The following is an 18654-nucleotide window of genomic DNA, read 5'->3' on the forward strand; positions in this document are numbered from 1 at the left end:
ATTTTCCTGATGATCTGATTCCAACGGTGTTCTGAAGGCCATCTTCAATTTGACTGTGCTCTACTTTGTCACACTGTGAAAGAAAAAATTAATTCAACCAAACATTCCACTGTTGGCTAGAAACACCACAGTTCTGAATGCAAATATTATAAAGATAACTGAATCATTAAAAAGAATGGTAACATAACATACTGGTCAAAAGAACTCCTGAAGTTTGTACTAGAGTAATTTTTCCCATTCACGAGCAGTACCTGAATTCATTGACTAATAGTATTAGTTATCCATTTAAGTTGCCAAAAATGATTTATGGTCTTAAGAGTAAATGATTGGTAATTATGACTTACAAGGCTATAAATACATGAAAGGGATTTGGTTGGTGATACCATAATAAACCATGAGAGAAGCTGAGTGGTTTCTAATATTGGTAGAACCTTAAGAAATATTTAAAACCATGTTTGTAGAACCACAGTTGGTTTTTGGATGGGGGTGGTGGTGGTGTGTGACTGATGTTTTATCAAAAAAAAAAAAAGTGCAATTTTTTTTCCATTGGGGCCAACAGAAGCATTCTAAGACCAGGCCCTCAGTTTGTATAATGCATGACTCTTAGAACAAATAGAAAACACACTTAAGCAAATAAAGTATTTCTTCCTGTCTCACTCTTAATTTCCTTATTCTGGTTTCTTTCCCTTGAATGAATTTTCTGTAGTTGGAAAAAAACAACATGCAAGGGCCTGGGCCTCTCGGGTTCTTACCCTTAGTTTTCCTGGTTTGTCTCCTGTTTCTGATTCTTAAAAGAAAAGCATTAAAGATTGTAGGCTGGCACTGTGTTTCCCCTCCTGTTACCTGCTGGTGGGTTCATGGAGGAGACAGAAAGGGGTACCACCCCACTCTGGCTGGCTGCTTGATTCAGTCACAGGAAGGGCGGCCAATCAGACAGCAAGAGCAAGACAAGGCCCAGAACACAGTCTCAGGATGTCACAGCCCTGTCTCTGATGAAGACCAGACAGACAGCTGATCTCCAGGCCAGTGTCCCTGCAGGACCAGATTGGTAGAGCATCCTATGTTTGAGTAAGGAGCAAGATCATTCTTTGTAAAGCTAATTATTCCTGTAGAAAATGATCCCAGGCAAGTATTGCAGGAATGTTGGGGAACTACTTGCTGTGTCTTTGCTTCACTCTTGATTTTTGCTCATGGAGACTTCCATCACCTTCGACTATTGGCATTTTTGGGGCCCCTTCTGTGTGTGCTTACTATATTGTACCTAGGATAGGAAAGAAATCACCCGTGCAGCAAGCACACCTATAGTCTTGGCAGCATTAGCAACAGTCACTTAAAGGAGCTTACACACAGGGAGCCATGTGTCTGGTATGAAAAATATTGCCAGCATCTGCCTGAGAGTAATTTTATTTTTGCACACTTCTGTGGTCCTCAAATCCCTTTTAGATTTGCACCTTTCCTGATTTTAAAATCTGGAGTCAAATACATAGTCCAACTTACTGAATAATCAGATGGGAGTATGTGTGTGGAACCAGCACATTAGCAACTGGCGGTTATAGCCAGGTACAGGTCAGAATGGACACAGACCTCTGGGCTAGAACAGCAACTAGGGACCCCTGGTGTACTCCAGGAGTTAACCCTTCAGTGCCTAGACTGTGAGATGCTCCTGGGCTCTCAAGGGAAGATCTAGGGAGATCTAGGAAGAGACAAGGAAGACAGCATTGGGCAGAGGGGATGGGGGCCATGGCTATTCACTTTCCTACACAGAAGGTAAATACCTGGTGAAGCCTTAGTTGTGTGGCCCTGCTCCCTGCAGCGCTTCCTGCAGGCCTGGTATCAGTGTGTTAACACAGGGGTTGGTTCCCTGGATTCTTCTTGAAGCTTACTGAAATCCCACCCTACAATACTTAACTGAATAGTCCTCTTCAAAACGCAACCACTAAAAATAGTTTCATCAGCAGCGTGAACATAGTTTCATATTTACACTAGCATCTGGCCTAAGGAATTGAATACTCCATTCTTTAAATAGCTTCACTCCAGCTCTGGAATACTATGAGATGAAAATCTCCCCCAGTCAAACACCTTGTTTACATAGCCATGTTTAAATACAAACAAGCTCCTTTTATAAAATGCAGAAGACTATTGATTTGGGAGTTAGTAGTGCTTTGGGGTAGTCTTTGGGTGGGGGTGGGAGAAGGGAAGTTGAGTAGAGAATGAATTTAAAATCCGTCCATTTAGTAAAGTATTTCCTAGACATCCACTGTTTAAAATGTTGTATTTTCCTAAATTTGATTCACAAACATGTAACTCTCGTGCGAGTGGATTTGGAGTGCCGTCTTACGTGAAGTCAGTTAGAATTAAGTTCTTGGGCTGAAAAATTTATGCTGCTGCTAATGCCCAACAATAATAGAAATATAAGCCTAGATATACTTTAACTTTTTCTACCAGCGAATGCTTTGGGGCCGGAAATCATTTGCCAGCAGGCAATGAATGTACTTTTGTTAGTCTTAGGGGGGTACTAATGGTTAGTCCCCATGAAGAAAAATGTGAAAATAACACACTAAAAGGTAAACATTACGAATGGATGGCTAATGATTAGCTGTTACAGTCCAAAGGGGCAGGGTATTTTTTTTTTTTTTTACAGTTTTATGACCCTTGCCCAGCCTTTATTGAAGGAGCCTTGTATATTCAGAGTTGTATATTTCAAACCTATACCTCCTTTGAACACAGTTCTTTAAAGATAATAGGAAATATTCTCCATGTTCCTTTTTATATTGGAAGAGGAAAACTTTTAAATGTAAACCGGTTTTAACACTATATTAAAGAAGAGGCGCAGAAATTTTTTTTTAAAAATCCAATTTGCAAATCCTCAAAGTGGGATATAATAACACACCTTTAACCTCCAGCTCCAATCATCCTGAAAATTAGTAAATGTTAGGGAAGCAGGATTACTGTCAGGTAGGTGGGTTGGTGTTTATTACATTACTGCTACACAGCTTAGTCAAGGTATATCCATCTCTGAAGTGAATGGCTTTTGTGCATGCTGGCAGTTAACAAAAACCACACCACCAACAACAACCCCCACCCCCCCACACACAAAAACACCTTTTTTGTATTTAAAACAAAAATTTGGGGGGAGTGTCCCTAGGGGCTCTAGTTTTACAATTTAGACTAACTACTTAATAAAAGAATGTCAGTGGATCATTGGTCACTAAAATGTGAACATATAGGTGTATTTGAGGAGTAGAAATATAAAGACAACTTTTTAGGCAATGATGCTAAAATTAGATTTGAAGCCATCATCTCAAAGAGGTAAGCTATGAGTTGTTTTCCACCATTCACGGAAGTAAATGCTTTGGCTGAACTAAGGTTATGTGAACTCTTCAGGAAACATTGAAATGTCTTAATTTGAACATCACTTTCATTTTTCACCAGTGGGGCTTTTCTAGATAAAGATCTAATCGCATTCTAAATCATCCTTTTAAAATGTTTTCCCCATTACGAATATAATTTTTTTTATTGTGGAAAGTAAAGATATACAGGAAGAAGAAATAAAAATAATTAATAGTCCCACTTCCCAGGGGCTACCAATAATAACAATTTCATTCCAACTTATTTTTTGTTTTGTTTTGTTTCGATACCAATGTGTCTGTGGTTGTAAAGAGACATCATTGATTTCACAACAGCTTTTGAGGTACAGGAAACTATTCCATTCTAATAATATGGATCATTTTAAGATATTGATTTCAGAGAATTAAAAAGTTATAAAAGGGGCAGGGAGTGCATTTTAAAATCTATTTTATTTATTGGTGTAGAAAGTTGAACCCAGGGTGGTGCATGTGCCAGGCAAGTACTCTATCATTGAGTCACATCTTCAGCCCTTGGGACCTGTTTTAAAAGGCCACCTCTGGCCTTCCTTCCTCAGAGGGCATAGTTCTTCCTGGGTACCCACATTCCCTAATCTGACTCTTGGGATGATAAGGAAATGTAACAATTCAATCTGATTCCATCTTATATCCATATCAGTATCTTTCCATTGTTCTATACCATTGAGCTTCCTTACCTTATGCAGCTAGGGATTTTTTTTTCCCACAAGCTCTGAATTTTAGAAAAAAATTTTTTTTTTGTATTGTGACTTTGCCACATCTTCCCACTGGTACAAATTTCCTTATGGCACCTGGGTATAAACTTCTTTTCCCACATGAAAGTCTTTCAGATATTTTAAAGGCAGTTCTCTGTTGCTTTCCAGAGTTCTGGAAATCTTTCTGGTTCTTCTGATGTCTTCTGATTTCTAGGTTAAATGTCCCTGATGCTTTCAAGTGTAATACTCCTTATACTTCCTTTCTGTCAGTGTTTCAGTTAATCAATACCCACTTTAAAATTCTGTCTGCAGACAACATATGTTGTCTAACCAATGTGGCAAATGATGAGAGCTGTCACATTCTTTATCTAGGACCTGTATTTCCACAAATTCTGCCTACATTTTATTGTTACTTGCTAGCAGTACTTTCTATTGGCTCTTATAGAAATTATGATTTGTTAAGAATCAGGCCTTTTTTCCCCAAAAAAATAAATGTAGGACTCCATTTCCCCTTATTAGATATTATTAGCTTTGGACCATTTTTCAGACTTTCAGCCTTTTAAGAGCTTTTTGCTCTTGACTCACATACATTTGGGTTTATCTTCTGTGTTGTTTGCAAGTTGGAGAAGTGTTCTGTGTCTTTACTCAAGTAAACTTGATGAAAGCAAGTAACCACCAAAGAAACACAAACCACTCTTCTCATTTGGATGTTACCATATTACCATTCAAATTTCTTTTTAGGGTATGTCTCCTGACTTGATTCCAATGTCTTATGGGAAGAAGCTTATCTTACCAGTCAATATTTATATTATTCTGAGCCCTGAGTTGAGAGTAAATTTTTAATTGATCCATTGGCCATTAGTGAATCATGTATCTACCTTACCTTTTGCCATCACCACAATTTCTTTGTAAATGCCCAAAGAGGAATTGTAAATGCACAGTGAACCTTAAAGCAAAAAAAGTCCTTTTCTTGCATCCATGTGTTTTGTTATAGAAAGACAGGCAGAGCTGGTTGATGGATAAATGCTCATCTTTCAAGCTAGATGATTTATACTGTGTAGCCAAACTACCCAAACATTTAGCTCAATTTTTCCTTTTCCAAGCAGATGTTTTGCTATAATATAGACACAGCCTCAACAGATACATTTCTGGCCTGAGAATGTTAATGCCTTTGTTAATGTGTGCGCTATTTACAACAGAAAGAATAGTGCTGGCGTTTTATTCCAATGGAATGTTGGTAGTGTAGCTGGATGTTATAAAGGTGGGTTGCCCAGGCCCATGGTAGTTCATTAACCTTTGGGTTTGGATATGCTTGGTGCATTCACATAGCCCATCTGTACCTTATCTTTATTTATTTGTTCGTTGGTTTATTCAGTAAAAACTTAAGGACCTGTTATGTCCAGGCTCCACTAGTTTAGCTTTTTAGAAAGATTCTTTAAAATGCTCACATTTTTATTGTATGGCGGTATTGAGGCTGGCTCGTTTTGTGAAAATTACCTGGGTAAGAATTTGTAAGTACATAAATATACCTAATATAATGTTCCACAGAAGATAATATATTTAACATGGTAAGCCAGGGCACGCACACGCTCGCACGCACACCTATTAGTGGATATATATGTACATATGAATACGTGTGTGTATATCTATATCCAAATAACACTTATCCATTACAGCTAATGCACCCTGGCATTTTCTATTCTTTTTCTTTAAAAAAAAATTCTAGTTGCAACTCACCTAATTGGTTTTATAATCATACTAATGGGCTGCCAACCTCAGTTTGGAAAACACTGATCTAGAAGTAATCATTTTTCATGATGCCTTCTTTCTGGTTACACACTCTGTTTCCAAACTTAACTAAGTGTTTATAGATCTGAATTTGGCTAATTTTACTTAGATTCTCCCAACCCTTCAACAACCCCTGCAGAATTTGCATTTCTTTTCCAAAGTCTAAAAGTGAACCCTTTGCAGGTATCCTATTTCTAAAGCACCATAACTGGTGCTGTTCCATGCTCTTTTTGGTAATCTAATGTAAAATATTGTCATATACAATTAAATTGCCAATGTCTAAAATAGAAGGAAAACCTTATAACATAAATCCATTTATAATATAGTGCTCTTGATTTTTCAAAATACATAGACAGATTTGCCGCCGTTCTCACCATGTTTTTAAGGAATCCATCTTTCAGGCATTGTCTGAATCAGTGTTTTACTCCTCAGTGGAGAAAGAGCAGTAATTTCCTGCCTCTTCGCCCTGGACCTAAGAGAAACTGCTTTCAACACCCCAAAGACAAAGAAAAGCTTCTATTTATAGGCTTCATGTGGTTTCTAAAGTTTTAACCAAAGTGAATAGAACAATAATAAATTGCTTTCACATTTCTGCCCATAGAATTGTTTATTTAGCATTTTCTGTAAAACAGGAGACCTTCCATCGCATGGAAAGACTGTATTTTGATTGCCTAGGAGATTCGAAATGATTTCTAATCTTGCCACAACTGTCTTCTGCTGTATAAATGAAATCTTTCATTTTCAAAGAGACTGTCAGGATTTTCTGAAGACAGCTCCTTCAATGCTCTGCAGTCCCCCCCACCCTTTAAAAATAAAGTGCTTTGCTTTGTATTTTCCAAGAGAACAATGGCATTACTTCTTATATTGGAAGATATGATTTTCAGCAAGTCTTAAAATGCTTATTTGCCAGCAGTGTCTTTGTTTCATGAAGTTGCTTGCAGGAATATCTTTTTTGATTCACTTTCTAACAAGAGTTGCCAGTTTTGTGGGAAGACCAAGCAGGACAGTAGCTGTCTGCATACGGAGAAAGAATTGAACCCTGAGATATGCACACCATTATATTTCTTTAGGGTCATGAGTGTCTGCAACAAAACTCCTTTTCTTTGTTGAAATAGTTCTTTTTGACAGCTAGGCAGACCATATCAAGGGACCTGCCATTTCGTCAGTGTTGAGGGAGGACTGAGTTGAGTTTACCAATCAGCCTCTCTTGACCTTGGCCTTAGCATTTCCAAATTATTTATATTCTCATACACCTGCATTGCCGATCTCTAAACCTGCCATGAGTAGGAAAGAAGCTCAGTTTTTACTGTGGTTGTTTTTGCAATACTGGGGATCAAACCCAGAGCCTTGTACATTCTAGGCAAGTGCTTTACCCCTGAGTTGTACCCTGAACTGTTCTTTTTAAAGGATACTTGACCAAACTAATTTGCACTCAAGAGTGATCAGAATAAATTAGTATTTCCCCCACTCAGTGCTAGGTACTTTAATTTTGTTTAGGAATAGATTTTTTTTTTTGAATTTTATTTTTTTCCCCCAGAGGTCTTGACTGCCATGTTAAATAACCTAAGATTCTCTCTTTAACCAATAAATTCAATAAAGATATTTTTGTTTTCATGCTTACGCTTTAAAGCACAGGAAAGAATCAAGTTTTTAAGCATATTTAAGCTACCAGGAAAGTGACCAACATCGAAACAGAGAAAAATAGTTTAGTCAGTCCATTAATTATGTTCATATGATCAGGTCTGCAAGATGCATTTAATCAATATATTCTGCCTTGATTAGCCTTATCGAAATACTTGAAACACGGACTTTTATAATGTGAAATTCAGACATGCTTATAAATTCCAATAGCTTTTATTTAGAATCCACAATAGATGAAAAAGCTCTTACTTAAACAAATTGATTTTGAGAACAAGGATGCAAAAAGAAACATAATTCATTCATTTTATAATTGTTCCTCCCTACTGTGGACATTGGCCGTTGGCATCTGGTCTTTAACGGTAATCTATGGCTAGATAGAGTCAAGGCCCCAGAGGAATACTAAGGTGAATTCAAATTGGATAACACTTGAGAATTCCAGTGAAAACAAAGTTGACTGCAATCTAAAACACACTCTTAGACAGACAAAGGAATTGTTATTATAGATTAAATGTATGTCGAAGATAGAGAAGGATTATTGTGTCTGTTTCAGATGTAATTTCATGCCTGAGAATTTACATTGAAGGAAATATGGTCTGGATCCCATTAGCAAAGGCCCTGTTTTGCTGTCAGTTTAATTAAATGGAAACTGCTGGCAAGAGCACTGAGGAGGTTGATAGAAGCAATACTATTTTGTATGTTGGAACAGGAAACTGTTAGGTCTTCCAGTTTGAAAAGGATACAAAAATGAAACCTGTGATTCATTTTTGTTTACAAACTCCCTCCTAGTTTACAATGACCTTAGTGATAAATTAACTGCAATAAGTTATACATAGTGTTCAGGACAATGGCTTGATCCCAAGATATGAAATGCTAATCTCTGATGAAGAAGGTAGAACTTATTTTTATGTGACTTTTCCCCTAAACAATGGATTCTTCAACAAAAGTAATTGTTTCCTTTGGTTTATTTTTCTGCAAGGAGATTGAGAAGAGGGGGGAGGAATGTTGGTTTACTTTTAAAGTGTGTGTGTGTGTGTGTGTGTGTTTATGTGTGTAAGTAAAACAAAAGAAAGAAAAGGGGAAAAAGTAAAATAGAGAACAGTGATTTATCTGTTAAGTGTGTTTGGCATCCTGCCTTTTGGCTGGAATTTTGGAGAGAGAAACATATTTGGTTTACTTTAATGGGCAAAAGCTCTGAACTTCATTTGTAGAAAAAAAAAAAAGCATGTTTTCTTTTCCCTTTTTCAGTTCAGTTTATTATACCTTGACATTCTGTCTTGTAATTGAATAGTAATTCTGGATTTAGAGTGGAGAAGAAGGAATTTTGAGTCTGTCCTCCTCCTCCTCCTCCTTATGTTTCAGAGAAAAGGACTAGCTGATCTCAAAGTTTTATCTCTTTTCACAACCAGCCTTTGAACTGGCACCAAAAATATAGTGATTGTTTAATTTTGCTGAAACTTTGTAGCTGTTTTTGTACCTTGAACTGTACTAAGGGTGGTTGTTATATATGTGTGACTATTCTAATAATGGAAAATCAGTCTGTGTTATTAGAAGGAAATTTTCAATTTCAGTTTAAAAAATTGGTAAGCAGTGAAAGTATTCTATATAATACTGTCATGATGAATACGTGACATTGTGCATTTGGTAAAACCCATAAAACTGTACAACGTAGAATGTGGGCCCTAATGAAAACCCTGGGTAATGTAGCATATTATTTTACCAGTTATAACAAATGTACCACATGAGAATAAGAGGTTATTTTTTAAAATGTTTTGAAAAAGATACCAGCACCCCCACTCCCCGACAAAGTCAGTGGCATGTATACCTAAATCCAATTTTCCTCCTTAACTTGATGCAACTATTTTATCAATATTATTAATTGAAAATATTTATTGGGTTGTCATTCCCTTGAGAGGTGTGTTGAGGGATTTAATCAATAACAAAAACACAAAAAAATGGGTATGCTATTGCAGATAGGTAAAGATATTTGACCCATCTAACACTGAGGAGGTTATGTGGAGTTGTTTTCTTTCTTTCCACATTTTTTTCTTAATCTTTTTTCATTGTGCTTACATGTTATAATAAAAGTAATGTGTGTTTATCACAGTAAGACACAAAGAAACAAAAAAATTTAATTTTCCCATAATGCCATCAATCTGAAATAACTAGTGTTGATATTATTCCCTATTATTCCTGCTTTTTTCCCTGATTCTATGTGAGTTATATTTTATTTATTATACACTTTTATATCATGCTTAAAAATGTGTTCTTTTACACAGTAGATATTAGTCTGTGGTTTTACCTTTATAGATGAACTTCACTGTATTCCATTATGTAGAAGTGAAATAATTTAAGTTTTCCCTTATTGTTGAGCTTTGGGTTTTTTCCCAGCTTTTGATTATATAAACCTCAGAAACATCTTTGAAGTTATATCATTGTTTGTGTTCTTGATTATTTCCTTAGGATAAATTCCTAGAAGTGGAACTTTTGAAGTCAAAGGTCAAAGCAGAATTCTGAGGTCTTTACTAGTTGTTGGTCAGATTGTAAAGAACATTTTCAGTACAATTAGCATATGGTGTATTCTGAAATTCCCTCGGTGATCGGCATTGCTAAAGCCAATGTAAAATGAATAAATTTGTCATTGAGTTTCAAAAGGAGTTGAGCAAGCTTAGATATAGCCTTCTTGAGTAGCCTTGTACTATGTGTGGAGAACACAAAGATACTCAGATACCCAGAATTTTGTCTCCAGTCCTCAAACTATGAGGAAGGACAGCCCACCTTCAGGAGAGCTCCTAGGCATTCCCTTCTCCACCTTCCAGAACCTTCCACAGTGTGCTTCAGAGGGCCTATATTTGTATGAAGACTTCCAGAAGAAGAGATCATCCCTGCCCTATAGAATGTTCTAGCAGCATTTTATGTGTATGTGTAGGGACTGGGTGTTCTGTGCATTCACAGGTAAATATAGGGCTCCCACATTGGAGAGCTAGCAATGTAATAGGCTAGGACATCTCTGAATGTGTTAACCAGAAAGGCTGTTACAGCCAATGAGCATGGATCTCAGTGATGTCACAATGATGACTTCTAAGGCTCCTGGGTCTTCCTGAAAAAATCACTCAGAACTGGAAGTGTTCATTCCATCTTAGTGGCTTTTCTGAGTGTAACAAAGGCAAGGTTAGGAAAATGAAGTTTTAATAAAAACAGGGCTATATTTTTTTGCTCTAGATTCCTGAATATCATTATTTTTAGTCACAGTTAAATTAACACACAGACACACACACATGTACACGCACACTCCAGATGCCAGTGTGAAAAATGCAGGGGGCAGGAGGATGCTTTTAATCTTTGCCATTGATTTTCTGTGTATATGGTTTTATCTAAAAAAGTGTGGTTTATCAGCCATTGTGGGGCTGGGCTTTAAGTCCAATAAAAAGCTTTGGTTGGTCTTTAGAAAATAAAATGAGATATTCAGACAGCCAGTTTATTTTAATTTCTTTTCTTTTCCACTTCATGACAGTATTTCAAATAATTAGGTTGATTTATGATCACAGATAGTCTTAAGATGTAGGATGCTTTAACAGAGCAGTGCCGGTTTATTGTATCTGGCCTTATCCAATTATAAAATTGAGTTTAGTCATGTAATGATTCTCTAACTAAAATATCAATCATGGTGAATAGACTTTTGCAATGTATATACTGTGAGGTTATTTCGAGCTTCTCTCTTCCAGGCACCCTCACATCTGAATATGCTTACTTGGCTTTCCTCCTTAGCATGTAAGAACACATGAAACTTTGGCTAAATTTAGCCTCCTGAGTCTAATGCACATGCTTGGTGACAGCAAAAAGGGAGGTTTTGATGACGAGCAGGATATGATTGACTAGAGTAATTATTTCCGCAAGAAAATGAGCATCCTACATTATTTGTACAAATAGCACAAAGTGATTATTTGTGCTATTGTAATGAAACAATAAAGATCATATTTAATTTAAAACAGTATCCCCAGGGTCTTCCTTTTATTCAGAGCATTTTTGGCTACTAAAACAAACTTGATTTGCTGCTACAGTTAACAACAGCATTTTAAAGGAGACAGAGAGAGAGAGAGAAAGGGAGAGAGGGAGGGAGGGAGAGAGGGAGGTAGGGAGGTAGGGAGGAAGGGAGGGAGGGGGGTGTGAATAGCAAATCTTTTCCTCCATTTCCATTAACTCCAGCATTCCAGAAATCACGATAAGGACATGTGGGACAGAAATGTTGAAATCAGTCGCTTTTGAAATAAGTCGTGTATTTCACTATTCTTTCCATATTGTTCACATAACCGTTTATTTACAATAATTTGAGTAATCTCAGAGTTCCTCTTAAAGGCTTTTTTTGGCCTGGATAAAAAGTGCAGCTTTAAGATATTTCTCCTAAAATAAATTTGAGACGGTCTCATTTATAGTCAGCAGTGCCTTGATTACTTGCAGACACACTGGAAATTTACATGCGCTTTTCTCCTTTATAAAACACTGATCTGTTCATATCATTAGTTCCCTCATGACTAGTGCTTGGCTGCTTGCCAAGAGGTCTAAATCTGTAGTTGTAAATCGTGAGTTGAAATAGCAGAAAGTGGATTTGTAACTTAAAAAGTGTAAACAGTTTGGAAAATGAAGTAATTTTGGAGTATGATTGATTGCCTTGTGATTGTACTTTAAATTAGCCTGGGGTCTCAGGGGCAGATATGTGCTCTAACTGCTTATTATACATTTTCAGTTTTCGAAGGAATAATAGCATTGTTGGTAGGCTTTTAAACAATGTATGCATCTCCTGGAGTGACCTTTTAGGAAATGAATAGTTTTATTGTGTGTCCATTACTTTGCCTGAAACAACATTTTTGAGTTATTAATTTGACTTGTTCTATAAATAAAGAATTCAAAATGCAAAGCAGCTGTGCAACCCAGGGCACAGTATATCACGCTTGGGCTTCACAACCACCGTTTGAGATGGGTAATCCACAGAACAAATGGTTTCTTCAGTGATTAATTAATAATGTTTCTGGAGCCTACGGTTACCAAAGATTAGCCTCGCAGTATTGCAGAAACCAAAAATTATTATTAAAAAGGACAACTGATTAGTTGGCCTTCCAAGGCATTGCAAGTATAGTTGCGCTTTTGCTAAAGGATGTCAATTTCACTGAAGGGCTCAGATAGGTAGGAATAGCACAATGGGAAGTTTCTGGGCAAAATGTAGCAGCTGTGATAGAGCAGAAAGACTTGGAATTGAATAAACCTGAGGCCAGAAGTCTCTGCCTTTGATTTATCAGCTGATTCATTCTAGGCAGGGCACTAAATCGCTAAACCTCTTTTTTCCCCATCAATAAAATGGGTATAAGAATTCCAACCTCATAAAATTGTTTTGAGGTTCACATGAAACAAGATATGGAAGGGTTTTCTAAGTTTATTATAAAATGCTCCATATTTCATATGTATCCCCTTCATCATTAACCTCATCATTATTACTGTGGATCTTGTGTTATAATACTGGCTTTGGTAACTTTGCTGAGCTGTTGGTTTTGTGAACGGCTCATGGATGCATATTTTAGGCAACTGTCTCCTTCAGTCACTCTTTGTTTTCATAGAGAGCCATCTAGAAATAATTTTTGTGTACTAACACTAGAATTCTAGTTTGCTTAATGGAAACAATTTGCCCAACATAGCTCCTTCTTTGTAGTTGTTACTCTTCCTTGTCTAACTCAACATTTCTAGGGGATCATATTTTGTTTCCATATTTAGAGATGGAAATTTTCAGTTCCTTAAGCATTTATTGGAGCTTTTACTACATGTTAGTCACCAGGAATATAGTGGTGAAAGGTATGTAGCCTTTGTTTTGCAAATGTATAAGACTTTAGTTTTCTCAATTATGGAAATATCTGTATTTGTGTTTTCCAGCAAGGTACAACTAACTATATGTGGCTATTGACCACTGAAATATAGTTAGTATGACTGAGAAATTGAATTTTTATATATTTAGATTTTTGTTTTCTTTTAATTAATATAACTTTAAATAGCCACATGCAGCTAACAGTTATTGTTTTGGCCATCAGCTCCAGAGTAAAGATTTGCTACCACAATTGCTAGATTGGAAGGTGAAGCTGAGTATTTCGTGAACACACAGAAACTAAATTACCCATGTCTCTGTTCTCCTTAATGTAGCACAATGCCCAAACTCAAAAAATTAGTGTGAAGAAGGTCAATGGTAGAAAGAAGAATGGGTTGCTTTTTAGTGTGTATGTTGTTGAAACAGAACTGGTACACACTGATAGGGACAATGAATAAAACACTTAAACAATGCCTGAATCCTGGTGAGCAGGCAAGATGGCACCCTGATAAAACAGCATGGCAGACTGGGAGGAAGGCCCAAGCAATCAATCTGGAGTATTTTCATTTGGTGAGTGGGAAGCGATTTGGGGGCATCAGTGCCCAGTTGATATACTTGCAGGATAAAGATTGAACTACAGATTAAATAACTTCTTGTCTCAAAGGATCGTAAATTAGATAGCACTTCACATTTTCATTTTGAGTTATCTAAATTCAATTGTAACGATGGGACAGAGACTTCCAAATGTACGAGGTGTGAAGTACAGCCAACCAAGACTTGGACATACAGACCATCAGGAGATGCTATATCCAGAGATCTGCAGCACTTGGCAGTGATGCGTCTCTGTAAGCCATCGGGTTCCTCAAAGGCCTTTCTTACTTCCTACATTAGTGAGTTTCCTCTGGGAGAGGAAGCAGTTTTTGGCATTATGGAACAGTTATTTAAATACTTGTGGTGAAAAGTCTAATATTAGAGTGGGAAGAGAGGGACTTTAGACATCATGGGATCCAGCCTCCTTATTTTGTTTTTATTTTTTAAATTCCACATCCCTGATGAGCAATGTAGATCTTACAGAGAGAATTTCACAAGAGTAGACAGGAGAGATGGAGAGAAGGTTGATTTACATCCTATTCTCCATACATAGATGAATGTTATCACTTCTCTCCTTCCCCATCTCTTCAACTGACTCCCCAGTGGAGGTCTCCCCTGCAGTCTTCTCCCTCATAAAGAAGTTCTTTTGCAGAGCTAGGGGCTCAGCTCCTCCAAACTTGCTTTTCCAGATCCAGGTCCCCAGCAAACAAAGGGCTCACCCTTTATCCAGGAGCCGTGTAGGCATAATTTCTAGGGCCCACAATACTTTAGGGACCCACAAAAAGACTTCTATGTATATTAAAATCAGAAGAAAGTATACAATGATTTTTCAAAGAAAATATTATACTATATACTATTTATATATTTGCTTATTGTTGCTAGTTTGTGTCTTTCATTAACTCCTACACTACTACTTGTCCTTTGATTTGTTGAAGCAGGAAGTCAGACAACTTGCCACAATAATGTCTGTCAAAGTAGCTGGTCATAAAAACTCCAGTACCACACTCATCAGAAGGGCACTCGCAGGAGAAGCCACCAATTTTGACATTCTCATCCTCCTTACACTGCATGGCGACAGCCAGCATGATCTCCTTTCTCTTATGCTTATTCTTTCTAGGATGGTGTAATTCTCCCTTTTCTTTGCACCACCATGGGGGTCTCCATATAAGGTGAAGTATGGGCTCCTTTCGAATGTTGTCGTCAAAATGCATCTGTCTTCCAGTCTTCGCTGATCAGGAAGAATTCCTTCATTTCCTGGATCTTGGACTTTGCATTTTCTATTGTATCTGAGGATTCAACCTATAGAGTAGTGGTCCTCCCGCTGAAGGTTTACACAAAAATCTGCATTTTGGTGCAGCTGTGCATAAGGGATGGCAGATGGGAAAAGAAGAGTCCTGTGCCCTCCATGGATTTCCCAGCACCTCTGCCAAAGGTCCCACATGAAATACCTGACTCGGTGTATTTATTTGACTTTCTATGAAGGCAACCCTGAAAAGTAATTTTCAATATCTCTCTATGGAAGAAGGGGCCCAGGAGGTGGCAGAGGTGCTTAGAGGCTCATGCAAGTCACAATATGACCATATTTACCTGATCCCACCTTCCCGAGAAGGCAGGGCCCCCCATCAATCACTTTACAGATCAGGAGACTGAAACCCACAGCCACAAACCCAGTGCTGCTCAGTGTTCCTTTTCATTGGCTGCTGCTTCATAGGATGTCACCACAATTTCTTCTTAAAACGATTTATTCCAGGGCCAATTTTTCCCAACCATAATGTAATTGTACTTTAATCAATACAAAATTTCCTGTGGAAGAACTGGGAGGGGTGGAGAGGAGAGAAGCCCAGAGAATGTGAATTGTTGTTTATTTGTCTCTCTTAAACAATGTTTCAGGTTAAACCAGCTGCAAATGAAATGAATTGTATTATAACCATCTTGGAAAAATAGCTGCTGATCTCATAAATTCATGGAGCTTCCTGGTTCCAAAGGCCTCTCTTAAAATAATAAAGTGTTCCTGGGCTCAGAAGATACCTGCCTTCACTTAGAGAGCAGAGAGGGAATTAAAATTGCAAAACTAGAATGGGCCCCCTCCTGCTTCCTCCCAGGTCAAAGGTTTTGTGCTGACCCTGGACAAAATGGGAAGCCTCAGGGCTTCCCAGGATAGTGACTCTGGATCCCCATTGCATATGACGCCTGGACCCCCAGTGTCATCACTCAGCTAACAGGTTGCTCATCTGGGGGTCTCAGCTCAGCCTGCAGCTCCACTCTTAGCCTGCCTGCATCAGTGAATTCGCCTTTCTGTCATTAGTCTTGGTGTACGCTTCTCTAAGAACTTGTAAGCAGTGACCCTGAATCATGGTCTGTGGACTGACACACAGCTGGGTTCCAGAGTGACCTTGAGCTGGTGTATCATCTCTCTAAGCCTCAGTTTTCTCATCTATGAAATGGAAGTAGTAAAAGTATCCCTCATTGGATTGCTGTGGTGCTTAAATATACATTAAAGGCTTAGTGCTTGTTGGTCTATAGTATGTTCAATAACAGATACAATATTCTGGCAGTGTTCAATAACTGAATACTGACTAGTAGCCTGAGAAATTCCATTTGTTGTTGTTGTTTTTGTTGGTTTGGCATTAAGCATTGTGATGCCTTCGGTGTTAATAAACATCAGGAAGTACGTTTGACGTTTTGCAAACTGGTCCACATCTTACCTGTCCTGTGAGATCTGTTTCCATTGTGACTTGCACTGCAGTGTTGTCAGAGATGAAGCAAGTTCATCAAGTTTAAGATCTCAAAACCTATAATGTGTATCCCTCAATACAGGTCTCTTAACACCTGTCTGTTACATTATGGTGGGCATTCGAGGAGGCATTAAGCAGAACAGAAACACCTGACCTGGGTGTTACTAAATTCCATTATCCTTCTGTCAGATATCCACAGCAGAAGAGACTTTGGTCCTCACCCACCTGAATTTATGAAGGGTTTCACTACCTGTCTTTTTATAGAGTCTTGTTCAAAACAAGTGGCATTTTAAACTGCTTTTCTTTTTGCAGGTTTAGAAATCTTATTTAAATCAATGTAATGAGACACTTTGAACAAAATGTAATCATTCTCACTTCTCCATGTGTTGGAAGAAGCAGTATCACAGTTGGAGAGTTGGGGTTACATTGGCTGGTTATTTTCACACAAGCGTGCATCCTGGCTGTGTTCTCCAACTTGTCACAGTGTACCATGTATGTGGGATGTTTTTGTGTCTGTACTAGGTAAATTATACTTAGAAGAGTTAAGAAGACTGTTATTTCAAGGTGATTTTTGAAAGCGGCAGAAACCTCAGACCAAGGGACTGATTCTGTCCCTTTGAGAACAACTGTTCTCAGTCTCCTGTCAAGAAAGGCTATTCTTGAGTTGTGAAGAAGGCTCCTGTGGAGATGGAAATGTAAGTCTCCCTTAAATTATGAGGGGTTATAGGTCAAGGGCATCATCATTTTATCCTTTACAACAGGGATGTATTTACAAATTAGTTCTGAATTGTTTTTCTAAAATATGGGTTTAAAAACTATGTGAGCAAAGATAGAGGAATATATCTCATGTCTTCTAGCAGAAGAAACATGGCCTCTTCATGGTTACTCACAGAGGAGTAACAGGGATACTTACAAAGAGCATTTTAACCAGAGATACCCCATAGGGGGGAGTTTTATTGGAAAAGTCTCTTCTAGTGACCTGAGTGTGAGAACATTTGTCTCAGCTCGGAAGTTCCGCTCCACTAGAGGAGTGTGAGAGGTTCTGTGACCTCCAGAAAGGACAGCTCAGAGGCTCCTGCTGTTGTTCTCCAATTGCACACGAGAGGATAAGATTTTATTTCCAGATCTCAAACATGAACTCAGTTATAATAAGAAAGAACCACCCAAGGTGGCAAATTATATTGCTTATTAAGTTAGAAACTGGCCCTTTAGACAGAAAGAGCAAAGGTAACTTTAAATAGTCGGACTGTTGGGCTGAGGATGTGGCTCAGTGGTAAAATCCTTGCCTAGCATGCCTGAGGCCCTGGGTTCAATCCACAGCACCAAAACCAACCAAATAAACAATATGTAGATGACAATGAATAATGAGACTGATTGGAAGGTGGAGGGACATGGTAGATCTCAGAGCTTCTTTCCTGGCTGCCTCAGATCATGTATTGAGGCTCCTTCCTACACTGCCCATGCGTGTCTCTGACTGAATCCCTGGAATAACTCCTGTTGAAAGTCCTCTGAGTTTCAAGATTTGTGACTGGAGGAAGAAATGGTGTTTTGGGTGTCCCACTTGGCTTGAAATAAGGACCTGAAAGCTTAACAGTCAATAAAAAGAAAGGTGGGGAAAATGAATGCTAATTTTTGGAAAGCTCAGAGCTCAGTCTCTTGGTCCCAGCCCTTTCTTTCCTTCTCCATTTAGAAAAGAAGAATTGCAATGGCTTTGCCTTACAGGGATGAGAGAGAAGGCTGATTTTCTGAAGTCAGAGGAAAGAGACAAACATGGAATTTTTATAACATGTAATATTTGCTGGTATTTAAGTACACTTTGGAGGTATCTTGGCTGGTGTTCAGAGACTGTTGAAATCATCTTGATTGTGAAGAGTCGCTAAATGGAGCTGTTAAATTGTGCTTTACGAATTACATTTAGCTACAAAGTATCAGTTCAGCCTCAGCCTTGTGAATGATCACACCTATTATCTACATGT

At 38.0% G+C, this 18654-nt stretch overlaps 1 protein-coding gene and 1 pseudogene across 3 annotated transcripts in view; one reads left to right on the forward strand and one right to left on the reverse strand.

Annotated features, from left to right (window-relative positions):
- Positions 1–18654, forward strand: part of Arid5b (AT-rich interaction domain 5B) — a 183078-nt gene that overhangs the window by 52506 nt on the left and 111918 nt on the right. The window lies entirely within an intron of this gene.
- LOC125620125 lies at positions 14854–15290 on the reverse strand (annotated as a pseudogene).

The sequence above is a fragment of the Marmota marmota genome, unplaced genomic scaffold, assembly GCF_001458135.2.
Source record: "Marmota marmota marmota unplaced genomic scaffold, marMar, whole genome shotgun sequence".
NCBI classification, from domain to species: Eukaryota; Metazoa; Chordata; class Mammalia; order Rodentia; family Sciuridae; genus Marmota; species Marmota marmota.